Source organism: Equus caballus, chromosome 7 (genome assembly GCF_041296265.1).
Source record: "Equus caballus isolate H_3958 breed thoroughbred chromosome 7, TB-T2T, whole genome shotgun sequence".
In the NCBI taxonomy this organism is placed as follows: Eukaryota; Metazoa; Chordata; class Mammalia; order Perissodactyla; family Equidae; genus Equus; species Equus caballus.
The window spans coordinates 82,515,640-82,532,149 of record NC_091690.1 but is presented as its reverse complement, the minus strand read 5'-3'; the positions used below and the strand labels follow the sequence as shown (position 1 = coordinate 82,532,149).

The 16,510-nt window shown below is 46.8% G+C and overlaps 1 long non-coding RNA gene across 1 annotated transcript in view; it reads left to right on the top strand.

The window, feature by feature from the left end:
- Positions 1–5,200: 5,200 nt before the first annotated feature.
- Positions 5,201–16,510, top strand: part of LOC138925046 (uncharacterized) — a 28,431-nt gene continuing 17,121 nt past the window's right edge. Inside the window, exons 1-2 of the long non-coding RNA XR_011440704.1 lie at positions 5,201–5,453; positions 10,881–11,021. This is a non-coding gene — a long non-coding RNA (uncharacterized lncRNA). The remainder of the gene's footprint in view (positions 5,454–10,880; positions 11,022–16,510) is intronic.

The window sequence follows — 16,510 nt, the reverse complement described above, 5'->3', positions numbered from 1 at the left end:
AATCCCTCTCCTAGTCATAAAGGTTTCTCTTCTCCAGAGGACCTCCATGTTCTTGAAAGGAATTCTCCAGTGTTCTTTTCCTAATGGATTTATTTCATTAGCTGATGTCTGCACATAGCTCAGAAGAAGAAAAGTGCTGAGCCAGCTCTGCCTACTACCTGGTTCTCTTCCCTGCCTAATGGACTTCTAAATCTTTAAATCGGAGCCCTGGGTATCTGGCTCTCAGGCTGTAATCAGATCCAGGAGAGACCAACTGTCCTGAGCGAAGGATGAAGCGGCAAGGCAAGGCAAATGCTTGCACATTCTCTGAGGATATTTGCTGTGCTGTGAGTTTTAAGCCAGCTCATCTTTGCTGGCACTGCCTGAGACACAGCAGTATGTAATACACAGGGCTGGTGGGGAGGTGGGGGAAGTTTGACATTCAAGACTCTTCCCCCAGACCACAGCATAATCTGGGTGTTGGCCAACTCTGCTCAGACACACACCACGTATTTGAGTCTGGCTGGTTTGAGTGGATGCCAACTAGACCCTGTACCACTCAGTCACTCAGCCACTCAGTCATCGCTCTGTTAGTGATACATTCTGTGTGCAAAGCCCAGCGTGAGAACCTAGGCCAAACAAATGAGAAATTACACATGGCCTCTGTCCCCTGGGAGCTCATCCAAAAAGAGCAAGTGAGCTCACAGTTTCACAATCTCAGAATTAGAAAGGCTTCAGAAGTCGTCTGGCGCCTCCTCCTTCCCAACCCAGGATTTTCAGTCACTGATGAATGTTTCCAGGGATGGGGAGCTCACATTCTCCAGGGAACACCCTCCTGTGAGAGCAGAGCTGAGTGTTAGAAAGTTCTTTTGTGCCTGCAGCTGAAAATGTTCTTCCATGAATAAAAGAGCATATGATGCCAAACCCCAAAGCAAGTGGCCGGGCCAGTGTCTGAACTACAGACATAGGGGGTGATTGAAGTGTCCCATGACTGGCAGTCAGAGGACAGTATTCAGTGAGTGCTTCATGGCAGAAGTGACCACGTACCTATTCACTTGAGTTGGGACCTTCCACTGATGTCTTCTGAATCAGAAAGTTTCTTCCTGGAGAGGGGGATTCCACTTCTGAGAAGATGAATTAAACATACTTTCCCCTCCTCCTCCTGCTAAGTACAACTAAAAGCCCTTGATATTATATCCAAAAGCAAACCTAAGAAGCAGCTGAAAGATGGAGAGAAGTAGGCAGATCAGCTGGAGACCATGGAACCAAGGGATGAGGTGCCTTGGTTTTATTTTTGCCTCATATATCCTAGATATGGAGCTAAGGAGGACAACAGCCTGATAATACCAAGAGATACAAACCGAAAAGAACCCCAACAAAAGCCTGCTCTTTCTATCCAAGAACCAGAAAAGGAGCAGCCCAGGAGGACAGAAAACTTTTAGACAATAATCACTCTTCTCCCGCTAAACGCCACAAAAAAAATCTGTGGTCCCATCCCCATCCGTGCCAGCGAAGTTCGGGTGGGGAGTTTAGACTTCCACTCTTGTGAGGCTGTAACAAGGCACCCTAACAACGCAGTCAGGGTGGTGTCAAAGAGGACAAATAGGGAGCTGAGACTTACATTCCCAGCAGACAGTAATGAGGCCAATCACCTCCCCTCCTGCAGCGTTAGAGGAGACCACTTGAGGATTCTGGACTTTCCTCCCTACCCAGCAGTAATGAGGCATCCTTCCACTTCTCACTAGAGTGATGTCAGAGGAGACCTAGTGGAGAATCAGGACTCTCACCACCTCCCAGTGATAATGAGGCCACCCCCAGGGTGTCAACGGAGACTGAGTGAGTAATCTGCACTTCTACTTCCACCGGCAGTAATGAGGCAGCAACCCACCTCTCCCCGCCAGAGCTGTGTCAGAGAAAACCAATTAAAGCAGAAGGTTTGAATAAGATCCAGAGTCTCATAAAAATGTCCAGGTTTCAAGTGAACATCTCTCATCACACCAAGAACCAGAAAAATCTCAAAGTGGGTGAAAAAATACAATAAAAGATGCCAACCTCAAGAAGAAAGAAATGTTAGAGTTATCTGATAAGGATCTTAAAGTACCCATGCCAAAAACGTTTTCTTTAAATGCTTCAGTGAACAATTACAAACATGCCTGAAACAAGTGAAAAAATTGGAAATCCTCAGCAAAGAAATAGAAAGTCTCAGGGGCCGGCCCCATGGCCAACTGGTTAAGTTCACGTGCTCTGCTTCGACGGCCCAGGGTTTCACTGGTTTGCACCCTGGGCACGGACCTAGCACTGTTCATCAAGCCATGCTAGGGCAGCATCCCACATGGCAGAGCCAGAAGGACCTACAACTAGAATATACAACTATGTACTGGGGGGTTGGGGAGAAGAAGAAGAAGAAACACAAAGAAGGTTGGCAACAGATGCCAATCAAAGAAAGACAGAAAGAAAGAAAGTCTTACAATAACCCAAATAAAAAGCCCATTGGATGGACTTAACAGCAGAATGGAGGGGAGAGAGGAAAAAAATCAGTGAACTGAAAGATAGAACAATAGAAAATATTCAATCTGAACAGCAGAGAGAAAAGAGACTGAAGAAAAAGGAATAAATCCTCAGGGACCTGTGAGACTGTGAGAAAACATCTATTTGTGTCATTGGAGCCCCAGGGGGAGAAGGAAAGGAGGGCAGGTATGAAAAAGAATTCAAAGAAATAATAGCTGAAAACATCCTAAATTTGGCAAAAGACATAAACCTAGAGATTCAAGAAGCTAAGGGAAACCCAAACAAGATAAACCCAAAGAAATTCCAACATATCATGGTTAAAATTCTAAAAACTAAAGACGCAAAATTTTTTTTGAAAGTAGTGAGAAAGAAACATCTTTCCTGTATAGAAAAAAAGTTTAAATGACAGTCGATTTCTCATTCAAACTATGAATGAACATCAGAGTACCAAACATTTAAAGAGTGACGCCAATTCTACGCAATCTCTTCCCAGAAATAGAAGAGTAAAGAGTACTTCCCAATTCATTTTATGAAGCTAATGTTACCCTCATACCAAAACCAGACAAAAAGAGAACAAAAAAGAAAACTACAGACCAATATCCCTCATGAATATTGACACAAAAATCCTCAACACAATGTTAGCGAACAGAATTCGGCAACATATGAAAAGAACCATATATCTCGACCAAGTGGAGTTTATTCTAGCAACATGAGGCTCGCTCAATATTCAAAAATCAATCAATATAATCTACCATATTAACAAGCAAAAATTAAAAATTACATGATTATATCCATCAACGGAGACAAAGTGTTAGACAAAATTCAGCACCCACTTGTGATTTAAAAACAAACTCCCAGGAAAATAGGAACAGGGAGAAATTTCCTCAACTTGATAAAAAGCATCTATAAAAAACCTACATTGGGGGCCGACCTGGTGGCATAGTGGTTGAGTTTGACACCCTCCACTTCAGTGGCCCGGGTTTGCAAGTTTGGATCCTTGGCACAGACCTACACCACTCATCAAGCCATGTTGTTGCAGTGACCCACATACAAAATAGAGGAAGATTGGCACAGATGTTAGCTGAGGGCCAATCTCCCTCACACAAAAAAACAAAAACAAAAAAACCTACAGTTAACATTATAATGGTAAAAACCTGAATGCTTTCCCCCTAAGATGAGGAACAACTCAAGGATGTCCACTTTCACTACTCTTATTCAACATGAGAACATGAGGGGCTGTGTTGGAAGTTCTAGCTAGTGCAACAAGGCAAGAATAGAAAAGATAAGGCACAAAGATCAGAAAGAAAGAAAACTGTCCCTATTTGCAGATGACATGATTGCCCATGTAGAAAATCCCAAGGCATCTACAAGATAACTCCTAGAACTAATAAGTGAGTTCAGCAAGGTCACAAGATCCAAGATGAACATACAAAAATGATTGTATTTCTATGTACTAGCAATGAACACAAATTTAAAATGCAATACCATTTAAAATCACTCACAGAATGAAACATTTAGGTGTAAACCTAACAAAACAAGTACAAGACTTACATGCTGAAAACTAGACCATGCTGATAAAAGAAACCAGAGAGGAATAAATTAATGAGAAATATTTCATATTCATGGATTGGGAGACTCAACATGGTAAAGATGTCAATTCTCTCTGAAGACTGGAGACTAACCTGTTGATTAACAGGTCTAATGCAATTCCTACCAAAACTCCAGAGATTTTTTTTATGCATATAAACAAGATTATTCTAAAAATTATATGGAAAGATAAAAGAAATAGAATAGCTAAAAGAATTTTTAAAAAGAAGAAAGAGAAAGAAATTGGTGTCTAATTTCAAGACTTTTTACCTAGCTACACTAATCAAGACTCTGGCTATTAGCAGAAGGATAGGTATAGTGATCAATGGAACAGAATAGAGCACCCAGAAACAGACCCACACAAGTATACCCAACTGATTTTTGACGAAGGTGCAAAAGCAATTCAATGGCAGAGGGATTGCCTTCTCAACAAACGGTGCTAGAGGAATGAAAATACAGACAAAAAAATGAAGCTCGACAGAAGTCAGACACGTTATACAGAAATTAACTCAAAATAGATCATGACATGGATGTAAAACAGAAAACTACAAAACTTTTGGGAAAAAAACATAGGGGAAAATCTTGGGGATCTGGGGCTGGACCAAGTTCTTAACCTTGACACCAAAAGTGCAGTCCACAAAAGGAAACCTTGATAAATTGGACTTCATCAAAATTAAAAACTTTTGCTCTGTGAAAATCCCTGATGAAAAAACAAGCTGCAGACTGGGAGAAAATATTTGCTGACCACTTATTCAACAAGGGGCTATATTCAGAATAGATAAAGAAATCTCAAAACAGGACAGTATGAAAACAACCCAATTAGAAAATGGGCAAAGGAAATAAAGATGTGTCACCAAAGAGAATATCCAGATGGCATATAAGCACATGAAAACACGTTCAATCAGCATCATTGCTCACTAGGGAAATGCACATTAAAGCGACAATAAGATAGCACTGCACACCTATCAGGGTGGCTAAAATAAACAGTAGTGACAATATCAAATGCTGGCACGGGTGCAGAGGAAATGCATCACTCACATGTTGCTGGTGGGAATGTAAAATGGCACAGCCACTCTGGAAAAGAGTTTGGTAGTTTCCTTAAAAAGTCAAAGTTCAACTACCATACAATCCAGTAATTGTGTTCCTCTGCGCTTATCCCAGAGAAATGGAGCCTTATATTCACTCAAAAACCGATACATGAATGTTCATGACAGCTTGACTTACAACAGCCAAAACCTGAAAACAGCTTGAGAGTCCTTTAATGTGTGAGTGATTGAATAATCTGTGATATGTCTGTACCATGGAATACTACTAAAAGGACAGAAAGGAATAAACTACTGATACGTGCAACAACTTCGATGAATCGACATAGCATTATGGTGAGTGAAAAAAAAATTCCCAAAGGGTTAATACTATATGATTCTATTTACATAGCATCCTCAAAAATGACAAAATTATGGAACCGGAGAACAGATAAGTGTTTGCCATGGTTAAGAGGGGATGGGGAAGGAGGGAAGCAGGTGGATTTAAAAGGCAACGTGAGGGAGCCTCATGATGCATGGAGATGGTCTATATCCTGGTTGTAGCAATATTGATATCGCAGTTTTGATATTGTACTGTAGTTTTACAAGATGTTACCATTTGGGGGAAATGGGTAAAGGGTAGAGGGGATCTCTGTATTATTTATCTGCATATGAATCTATAATTATCTCCCATTAAAAGTTTGAATTAAAAACAGTACCCTCTGCATTCCCAGTACTGCCTTGATTCAGTCAGTGCTCAGCCTTTTCTCCAAGCTCAAAGCCAGACTGCTGGGAGCCAGAGCCAGGCTGCCCTCTCAGCATTTCCTCCATGCTCACAGTGAGGTCAAGGGCAGCCTGCTGGCACCAGGTCTATCAGGAAAGAATGACTCTTAAAAGACAGGATTCAGGGAAGGAAGGAAGCGAGTCTGGTGTGGGAGCCTGGAGCTGCAGATCCCCCATCCCAATCATTTTCCAGTGCCCACCAGAAGGTCACTAGGTCCCTGGTGGCATAAGATGATGTACCTCCTGGTCACCTGGCCTTGTCCCAATAGCCAAATGTAAAGTGAGGCCTTGGTTCCTTGGGTCAGTTTTTTTAGGATGTGCAGAGTGGCAGAACTCTTCTGGATTATCAATGTCTTTGTCATCTAGCTGAAGCCACGTGCACAGCAAAGCCCCTCTTCCAAGGAATAAAAATTGCGGGGGTGACTTGGTTATACACAGGTATGGTCTAATTCTCTTTTTCAATCCCTGAGCTTCTCTGACACGCTTTCATCCCCAGATTCCCTGAAGCAGCTAGCACTTTCCCCAGCCATGCATCCCGCTGGTATATTTCACCAGAAGTGAGCCTGATATGGAACTTAACCTGAAGGCCAAAGGAGTCACTCTCTGCAGGTCATGGATACTGAAAGTTGCTGCTCAGAGAAAGTCTACTGACCTTTGGTGATATCTGGACCCAAGTCAGAAGCCCCTAGATTGTTGTGGGGAAATTGAGGTACAAGACCTTGAGTGGAAGATTGGCAGGCAGCTGTGTGTCCAGAAAGGGTGGAAATTAGAAAAAGCTAAAAGATCTGCAGCTCCCTAACCTGGAGAGGAGGAGACTCGGGGCCATCGTTGCCGTCCTCAGAAGTCTGAGGGCTGGAGAAGGGGAGACATTCTCTGTGTTACTCCCCGAGTGACAGGGGATAGCCTGAAAGAAACTACAGAGAAACTTTATTTTTCTAGAGCTTCGCTATGGTGGAATGGGTTGCCTGGGGCCATAGAAAGCTCTTGAAGCCAATGGAGATGCTGAGGCCGATGGTCCTTTGAAAGGAACGTTGTGGAACTAGGATCTTTGATAATTCAAAGACTTTCAGGAGAGGTGTTGGACCAGAACAGATAACTCTACGGATCCTCGCAGCACTAACTTTAATTGCAAGACCCAGGCTGGAGATGAGGCCTGGGAGGAAGTCAGGATCCGTGCTGCAGGTGGGGGCTTTCGCTCAGAGACCGTGAGCACCTTGACTGCCCAGCTCCAGAGAGCTCCTGGGGTCAGATCCTTGCTCTCTCCGGAGCCAGATACCACGCTGAAAACTCCTGAAACGAGAGGAAACCTCACCTGAGGAGAGCCCGGGTACTCCTCCACAAGGACACAGCTACCTGGCCAGCTATAGTGTCCTGAGCAAAGGCCTCTGTCACCTGAGTGCCATCCGGGCAAAGCTCTCTGGTGCTCCACTTAACATCAACAGACCAGCTAAAGCCAGCTCAGCTGACCCCAAGCCCAGCCTGAACCATGCTGGCTTGAGCAGAGACTGCCTTGTAAGCACACCTGCAGGACACATGTGCTGACCTGCCTGTCCAGCCTCACACTCCTGCCATCCGGCTGGTCTTCGCTTTAAACCAGAAGTCAGCACCCCTTTTCTATAAGGGCCCGATAGTAAATATTTCAGACCCCATGGGCCATATAGTCTCCGTTTTTATAAACACTCAACTCTGAGGTTGTAGCATGAAAGCAGCCAGAGACAGCCTGCAAATGAATGAACATGACTGTGTGCCAATAAAACTTTATGAACAAAAGCAGGTGGTGGGCCAGATTTGGCTGGTGAGCCATAGTTTGTCCACCTCTGATGTAAACTCAGGACCATCTCAGCCTGGCAGACTGGATTCTCCCTGATTCTGAGTCATCTCCATCAAAGGGCCCTTCCCCTCTCTGCCTGGACAATTCTCCCCGCCTCCTCCATGACTTTTGGCTCCCTTGGGGCTGACCAAGGCCAAAGAACTCACCCCTGGATATTTCCAATCTCCTCATCCCTGCCGTGCCACTTCCTGCCTCTTGCAGTATCCTCTAAGACACTGACTGTCCTGTGGTTGACTGAAGTTCTCCTCCAGCCTTTACTCACACTCTCCCCTCTGCCTGGACTGCCCTTCTCCGTCCACTTCACCAGCTGCTTCTTCAACCTTTAAGATGCAGCTCCACCATCTGACCTTCTAGGAGGGCTTCTCTGCACCACCCTCTGTCACTCTGCACCCCCAGCTGAGCCAGAGGCCCCCTCCTCTCCATTCCCATAATACTCCATGATTTCTATATTGTTTGAAAATTGTCCATTTGTGGGTCTCACTCTCTAATTAGGTTGTGAATTCCTAGAGGGCAAGAATAGACCCTCTTCACTTTTGGGTCCCTAGCACGCAGCCCTGGCTCAGAGTGGGTGCCCAGTAACAGCGGAAAGAACAATCAGCTGGACAAATGAAGCAGCAGGCATGGCTTTTGTAGGGAGTCTCCATGCTCTGCCTTCACATTTCCTCATCTGCTCGCATACTGCACTGGAGCTCTGTGCCATCATCTCCCCATGTCTGACTTTTATTTCCGTCCCCAACCTCTCTGCCTTTCACACTCAGTTCTCTCCTTGGAGGATGGAGCTGCATGCGTCTACCCCTTTCTTCTCTGGACTTCAGGAGAGAATCCCTCTGCCACCTCAGCCCCACCTCGGAGGTGAGCATTTCTCTAACAGACATGATCAGGCTTGAGGCATTCCGTACCTGGGAATAAATAAGAACTTTTCAAACTTGGGAGCATCATCACCATTAGAAGATGCTCTGTTGGCTGCTAACCAGAGGAGCCTGTGATTGCCAAGAGGCTGGCATTGTAAGAAGAAGGAAAACCCAAGCCCAGATCCCAGCCAGAGAGAGCTCAGTGCTTGGAGTGGAGGTAGAAACAAGGAGGAATAGCTGGAGGGAAAGCTGAAGGGCCTGCCTTCCCCAGCTCCTCCCAGCTGTCGACACCCAAGCCAAACATCTGTACATTCATCCCTGGCCAGCCATTAAGCTTTCCCCGAACCAGGATGGGGAGAAGGTTGGGAATCTGAGCTCCATTAGCAGGTGGGGCCCAAGAAAGAGCTCCGGACCTTCATGTTTTCATAGACTCATCAACTCCCCCAAGTTCCTTTCATATTGACTCGAGCCATAAGACTGGGCTTCTGCCTCCATTTCCCTCCCAGCACATCCATTCTCTGGAGGCGCTGGCTGTGCCCTGAGCCCCAGCCTCCAGGGCTATAGTATGGCTCCTGACCCAGCCCTTACCGTCACTTCCTCCGGGGTCCAGGACCCGCCTCCTGCACTTTCTGCCATTACCCCCCACCTAACACTAGATGCTCTCCCAACACTACATGCTAACCAACGCTGAGGCTCACCTCTTCCATGAGATGCCTGCTGCCCCTCCTCCTAGGTCCCTGGATGGAGATCCCAGCCTGGGCCAGGCTCAAGTGTCCCATATCCCACAGGCACTTCATTTGGATATCTGGTAGCCACCACAGGGACTGGCTCCACAGCCCTGCCAAGCTCCAGTCCTGATCAGTCCTGGCACCTCTCCTGCCCACAGGCCTGGTCCTGCTGTGCCTCCAGAGTCCTCCCACTGAGCCATCACTCATGTCAGCCAGGTACTATCCTGGAGAAGGAGAGGCAGGGAGGGAGACTCCCTCTTAACGCATTTTAGGGTCTGGAACTGGCTCCTCTGGGACAAGCCATAGACTTTAAGCTCTGAGACTGCACCCCAGCAGCTCATCCCACCTGGTTCCAGGGCCTGAGGCTTCTCCTGGTCAAGCCAGTAGACATGCTTGAGCATCCTTGGCTCTACCAAGGGCTGAGGGGTATAGAAGTCCAGGTCTGCAGGGCAGGGACCCCTAACAGGGGCCAGAAGCACCGGCCTGGAAGGCCTGAGGGCTCTAGCAATGGAACAGAGTCCTGCCAGGGCTGGTTACACACTGAGCTGCATTCACCCCCCTCGGGCTGGGAGCAAGGGGGAAAGGTATGAGGGGAAAGGAGAGTGGGCAGGAAGGCAGCAAGACTAGGGAGGACTTGTGCAGGAAGCCGCCCTTCCTGCCTCGCCCGACCCAGCTCCTCTTCTTGGCACGGGGCAGTTAGGTCAGAAGTAACGATTCCCCAGGAGGGGAAGGACTGAGCAGGGCCCGGGTCCCAGATCAGAGCCAGCCTGCTCTGAGAGTCAGGTAGGAGAGGGGCACAAGACAGGACGGGGGCGTGGTCTCAAAAGGGCCAAAGGGGAGTCACTCTGATGCCAATGGCCACCTCTCACTGAACAGTTTCCTGGGCCTGGCACTGGGCTGGGGAGTTCCTAGAGCTGAGTCATCCTCACTACAACTCTTCACTGTGGGTATATTTTCTTTATTTTACAGTTGAGGGGAGGGAGGTTCAGGGAGGGTAAGCGACCTGTCTAAGGTGACACAAAGAGTGATAGGGTTTGGGTTCAATGCCGTTCTGCCTGTGGTTGGGGTCCGCACCCTTGCCACAGCATGGTGCAACCTCCCTAGGAAACACATCCCGGAGGAAAGCAGGGAGAACAGGAGCAGAGCCGGCCCCACAAGGCAGGACTGGCGGGAACGGGATGAGTAGATGACCCGAGCAGTGTGGTACAGGCAGGTCTTCCTCAGACACCACTGCCTGGGGTGTGGGTGGGAGGCAGGGGACAGAGAGACCCCAGGGCTCCGAGATCACTTGGGCACAAGGGACCAGTAAGTGACCAGCCTTTGAACAGGGGTATCCAGTGAGCAGTGCCACACAAGAGTAGTGCCCGAGGTCAGCTGACTGGGGCCACTGAGCGCCCAGTCTAGAACAGACTCCATCCCTGTCCTGTGAGCTTTCTCTTCTAGAAGGATGTTCTCCTTCCTCCTGGTGCTCTGAGTTTCCTGGAACATAATCCAGGCTCTGCAGCATCCTCCTTTTGGCAGGGTTTCATCAATTAATCTTTCATCCACATTGATCCCTTGAAAAATGGCTTCCTCATTATCCATCTTGCAGAGTTGCCCCTTGGCAGTCTGGATGGCACAGGATCCGTCACACTCCAGCACCCTCTGGCGCAGCGGGACAGCCCAGGCTGTGGAGTCCGATAGTCCCAAGGGAGAGGCCCAGCTCTGCCAGCCTGTAGCCGCGTGACCTTGGGTGAGTCTCTTGGTCTCTCTGAACCTCAGTTTCCCCATTTGTAAAACAAATTAAAAGAGCCCCCTTCACGGGGTTATTGAGAAGACAAAATAACACAATTCATCTGAGATTTTTGCAAACTGCTATACAATTGTAAAGCCTGTTTTAATGATTATTGTTTTTCACTGGTTTCCTGGCAGTTTGAGGCTGATCTCCAGCTTCTAGGCCTCAGAGAGGCAAAGTTGAGGGCACAGCCTTGAGAGATGTCCCCAAACGCTCCCCATCACTCCACTAGCCAAAGTCACAGCTTACCCTCCCAGGCAGAAGCTCAAATGTGATGGAGGCTGCAAATGAAAGCCAAGAAATAGGGGCTTATTTCAGTTGCAGAAATAAAGACACAGGGCATTGTGCTCAAAACCTCATTGATTACCCCTCTTCAGGCTGGCCGGGAGCCTGGGAAGGGTTACTTGGTGCCATCTCAGAAGTTTCTGGCTGTGGTTCCTCCCAGGGAGGCACACAGAAGCCATGTGGAACACTGGCTTTCTTTGTCCTCTGTTCATGGCAAAGGAAAAGGGGTTGAAACTCCACAGCGTATATGCCACTGTGGGCCATCCCCTCTTTTCTGCTCCCTCTGCCCCTCACGCCATAGTGATCAGGATGGACACAGGCTTTGACCTCAGATACATAGTGTCAAGTCCTAGCTTCACCCACTACTCATCTTTCTGAGCTCCAGATACTTCCTGCAAAATGGGATGATGACGCCCACCTTGTCAGGCATCTGTGAAGATCGAATGGCTACAGAAGTGCTTTGTTAACCATGAAGTGCTGCCTGTACTTTACTTACTGCATTCCTTCCTCTTTGGACCCCCAGCCCCAGTCAGGCCCAGGTCCTCCTGCTCTCCAACCCCTACCCCTTTCAAGGCAGGGGTGGATCAGATCAGGTGCAGAGACTGACAATCGAACTCAACAGCGTTTCCCTCCCAGAGGACTATGGGTAAATGAGTCTTCTCTCTGCGGAGGGGAGCAACAGAGCCTGTCCAGTGCAGGCTTTCAGGCAAAATAAGCAGGTGGGAGGATTATTTGGGGGGTTCTTGGGCTCCTTGCCTCTGAGTCCTACCAGGTCCAAGGCTGACTCTTGGGCAAAGTTGTTGAGGGTGCTTGGTAGTAGAGTCAGAAAATATAGCAAGATCTGGACAGACTCTTCCAGTCTCCTCCCACCCCCCCCCCCATCCTCCCCCTGGCCCCAGACTCGCGGAGCTGGGGGAACAGGACTTATTCTACCTGTGAAACTCCCTCTTTGCAATTCTGCCCCTTGTTTTCTGACTAATCTACCACATCTCTGCTACTGTTGTGGAGGTTAAAGACAGCCCATCCATAGGACTGGGAAACAGCCCAGCCACAGAGAGTTAAGAATTTTTTTGTGTCCATCTGAATGACTCTTTGCTGCGAATTTGTCATTTGGGCAAGAAACAGTCATGGTTAAAAGCCCGGATTGCCCACGTTCAAATCCTTAGCTCAACTTATTAGCTTGAGCTAGTTGCTTTTCTTGTGTACCCCAGTTATCTCATCTCAAAAACAGAACTAAGAGTAATGTATTCTTAAAAGGATTAAATTCATTAATACAGTTGAAGCCCTTAGAATAGTGCCTGGTATGACATAAATGCCCTGTGTGTTTGCAGCCACTACCGTTGTTATTGTTGTGTTGTTGTTGTTGTTGTCTTGTTGTTGCAGACTGGAACACAAATTGACCTGAAAGTTCCCAGCACAGGTGTTTTAACAAGCCTTCCAGGTGATTCTGAGGCACATTCCACACAGCTCCTCGGAAGGGCCTCTGTGGCTTGAGCTCCAGTTGCCCATTATGGTTATGGCTCAATAACACATTCTTAGATCGACCTCCCTTCCTTCTGTCTCCCTCCTCCTCTCTCTCTCATTATCCTCCCCTGGGGTCACCTCCAAAAATTAATTACCTGCACAGACTCGTTGTCTCATAGGCTGCTTTGTGGAAAAACTCAAACTAAGGCAAAGAATAAACAATTAAAAAAATGTTAGTGATTACTTATAGGAACAGGAGAGAATAAGGCGGAGAGAAGAGGAATAGAAAGATTTTATGAACATCCTTTACACTTTAGACTTGACTTTTGATACATTTAAATGTTTTCCATAATTATAAAACAAAATTAAACTTCAAAAAGTAATCCCTAAAATTGAATGTAAAATGAAACAAACATACCTAAATGTGTATAATGTCGGAGGCATAACCACACAGAGAACTGCTCCAAGCCACTTCAGGATACATAATTTAATGGCGCATCCCTAGGACAACCAACCCTTAAAACGAAAGGAATGGAGAAATCAGCTTGAACTGTTTTCAGGAGTCCTCCTCTTAGAGGGAGGGTGGCCATTGCTATTCTGACACTATTGCATTCACAGTATGGGATAAAGCAATAAAAATTATATTGATATCATTGAGAGCCTATATTTTTGACGTGAGTGAAAGGAGATACAGATATAAGACTGATGAGGTTTTTTAAATCCATAGTGTTTCATCTGAGTTAGAACTACCGGTAAAAACAAAAAAAACCCTCACATATTTAATGTTTAAAAATAAACACATCTTTTCACTTCATCCCTTTATAAGGCCTGGAAACAATGATGAAAATGATTAGAAACAATATTAATGAAAAATCCTACCACCCAACTTGTGGCCAATTAAAACCATTTCCCAACCAAAAAAACAAAACAGGGCTCCTTGGAGAAACGGCTGATTCCAGGTTGGGGCAAGAAATGTACAAGAGGAGCCTGGAACATTTTGTCACACCGGAAAGTAAAGAAGTTATCAAAGACTACTAGGCTTGTGTCAAAGGGTCTGGAGGGGCCACTTGAATAAGTTCCTCCCAGTCAGCCAATGACGGGATGATATGAACCCCAATAAGGATAAACACTGCAATGGATTGAAATGCATCAAATGTTTACAAAGTGAAAATCAGTAGATAAAGAGACAGAATCTAGCATTTTCCTGCCTTTTCTATACAACTGTGATCAGGATAATTAAACAGTTCATGAGGAGAAATTTCTCTCCCTAGCAGTGTTCTAATTTAATAAGCAAAGAAATGATAGAAGTAGAATATTACCATTTTGCAACCCCTGATGAGTGAATGGATCCAGACAATGATTATCCATAGTTGCAACATCACAAAGTAAGAGACAACTAGCTATTACGTACCTCCTGATGGATCACCTATGAATAATCTTGCCAAAAATCAAACCTGAATCTAACCAAACCTCTAGATCTATCTACCAAGGGGACAGAGGAATGTGTTAAACTACATGACAGGGAGATAATCAGGAAAACTCAGATTATGGGAAACTCTACAGGACAAAAGACTCAGCTTCTTCGACAAGTAAACTTTAAAGAAAAAAAAATAAGATATCCTACAGATGAAAAGACACTTAAGTGACATACAAGCAATTGCAATGTATGGACTTTATTTGGATCCCAATTAGGGCTGGAAAGACAGGACTCTGCTTCGAACATATTCCATGCTCCAACTGAGATGAAGACTTGCCCATCCTGGGGCATCAATGGAAGCCTCTTGGAGGGACATCCTGGAATGAAGGTCATGGCCTGTATTCATGTTCCCTGGCCCTTTAATCCTCCATGCCTCCCCACACCACACTCTCCAGCCCTCTCCTACTGCTCATGGCATCAGTGCTGCACTGTGTGTCCTGCTCCTTGGCCTTGATTCCATCCTCTTCTTCACTCACCTGCTTCCAAACCCCATTGTTCACAGTCCTGTTTCTGACTTCATCCAGCCCTCCAGAGATGACACTCAACACTACCCACCACTAAGTCCTGGGGTCCCCACCCCATCCCCAATCCAGGTCGTCCCTCCAACCATGCTGCCGCACACTGCCTTGAGTCAATGGCACTCCACTGGCCCCCTAGTCTCCAAATTCCATATTTCATGACTCAGCTCACTGGGCCCGCCCATCAGCACCACCCAGATAGCTCATACGCTCTCCTGACTGCACCCTCCCACTCCACTGGCAGCCATCTCTCAGGGAACTGCAGAAGGTCTGAGTGAGAACCGGCCTGCTTTTGCTAGTGGGTATTAATCATGGCCTTCCAAGGGAGCCTCATTCCAAGGGGTCTAACAGATGAAGGCTCCACACTTGGCCCGCCAGAGTAGACTGACTGAGACCTGTCAGAAGTCAGGAATGGGATGGACAGTGAGCATCCATTAGCACCTTTTCAAAGGGCTCGACAGAGTTCTAACAACTCCCCTGCATTATCCTTTCATCCAGGTTAGCTCTCTTGCTGGGTCTCAGGGTAGAGCTATCTGACCCTTTGCAGGACTCAGGACAGAGGCTTTGGGGTGGGCTGGCAAGCCCACCTAGGGCCATAAAGATCAGGTGGGTCATCCAGCCCCAGAGTGGGAAGTCCATTTTAAGACTTGAAGGGCCTCTTCAGAGCTGATCAAAGAAGCAACCAGCCCCTGGCGGACAGTAAGCAATTGTGAGGAGTAGATTCTGGATACTTGCGTGTCCTGTTTCTCACTGTCAAAGAGTAAGAGATGAGAAGTAGCTGAATAATTTATATTAGGAAATATAATCAGGCAAGCCAAAAGGAAAGGGAGTAGAAGTGAAAGCGTTCTTCTAGGAGAAAAACATAAATGAAGCAACAGAAAAAGCAAGTCCACTTTCACAGCCAGCTGTGGTTGTCGGGAAGCTGGCCCTTGCCCAGGGTTCCCAGCCCTCCTCCTGCAATTGCACTCCTTTGCAGAGCTTCAATCTTTTGAACAGTATATAATCCTGACAATGCTGAAGAAGGAGCCTGTCTGGCCCCTGAAGTCCTGAAACTTGAGGAGGTCACGTGGCTTGCCCATTGCCACCGGGCAAAATGTGAAGTAAGCAGCCTGTGAACCCGAGTCTGTCAGGCTGCAAAGCCCGAGCTCTTTATCCAGCTCTTTGCTGCCTCCAGTCCAAGCCAGAATGCCTAATGCTCCCTTCCCACGAGAGCCCTTCTCATTTTCAAAACAACCTTCCACACCCCACCTTTTCCCTGCTCCCAGACTGGTGCTCTGCAGCCCAATGGTCCCAGCCCCTTTGTCAGTTAGCATGACGTGGTTTCAAATCTTTGCATCTTTCTTCCCTGAATTATGTTCCAATTTGCCCAAATCCCCCTAAACACGTGAGGCCCAGAAGTGGACACAGATTTTCAGATCCGCACTGATGAGGTGACCAAAGCAGAGGCTGCAGGGATTTTCTCTCACTTTGATCTGGAATCGAAGCTGATGGTATCACTGGTTTAGGATGGATTCATTAACTCTGCTGACAGCCATGGCACAGAGCTGGCTCGTAACGAGTGCTCGCTCAGCTAAAGCTCCTGGAGCTTTGTACCCTGGCCTCTGCTAAGCCAGCTCTGCTCTTCCTACACCGGAGTAATCTGTTGTTTTGAACCTTAATTCGGGATTTTCCCATTACTGGTTTCAGTTCCATTCAACAAACAC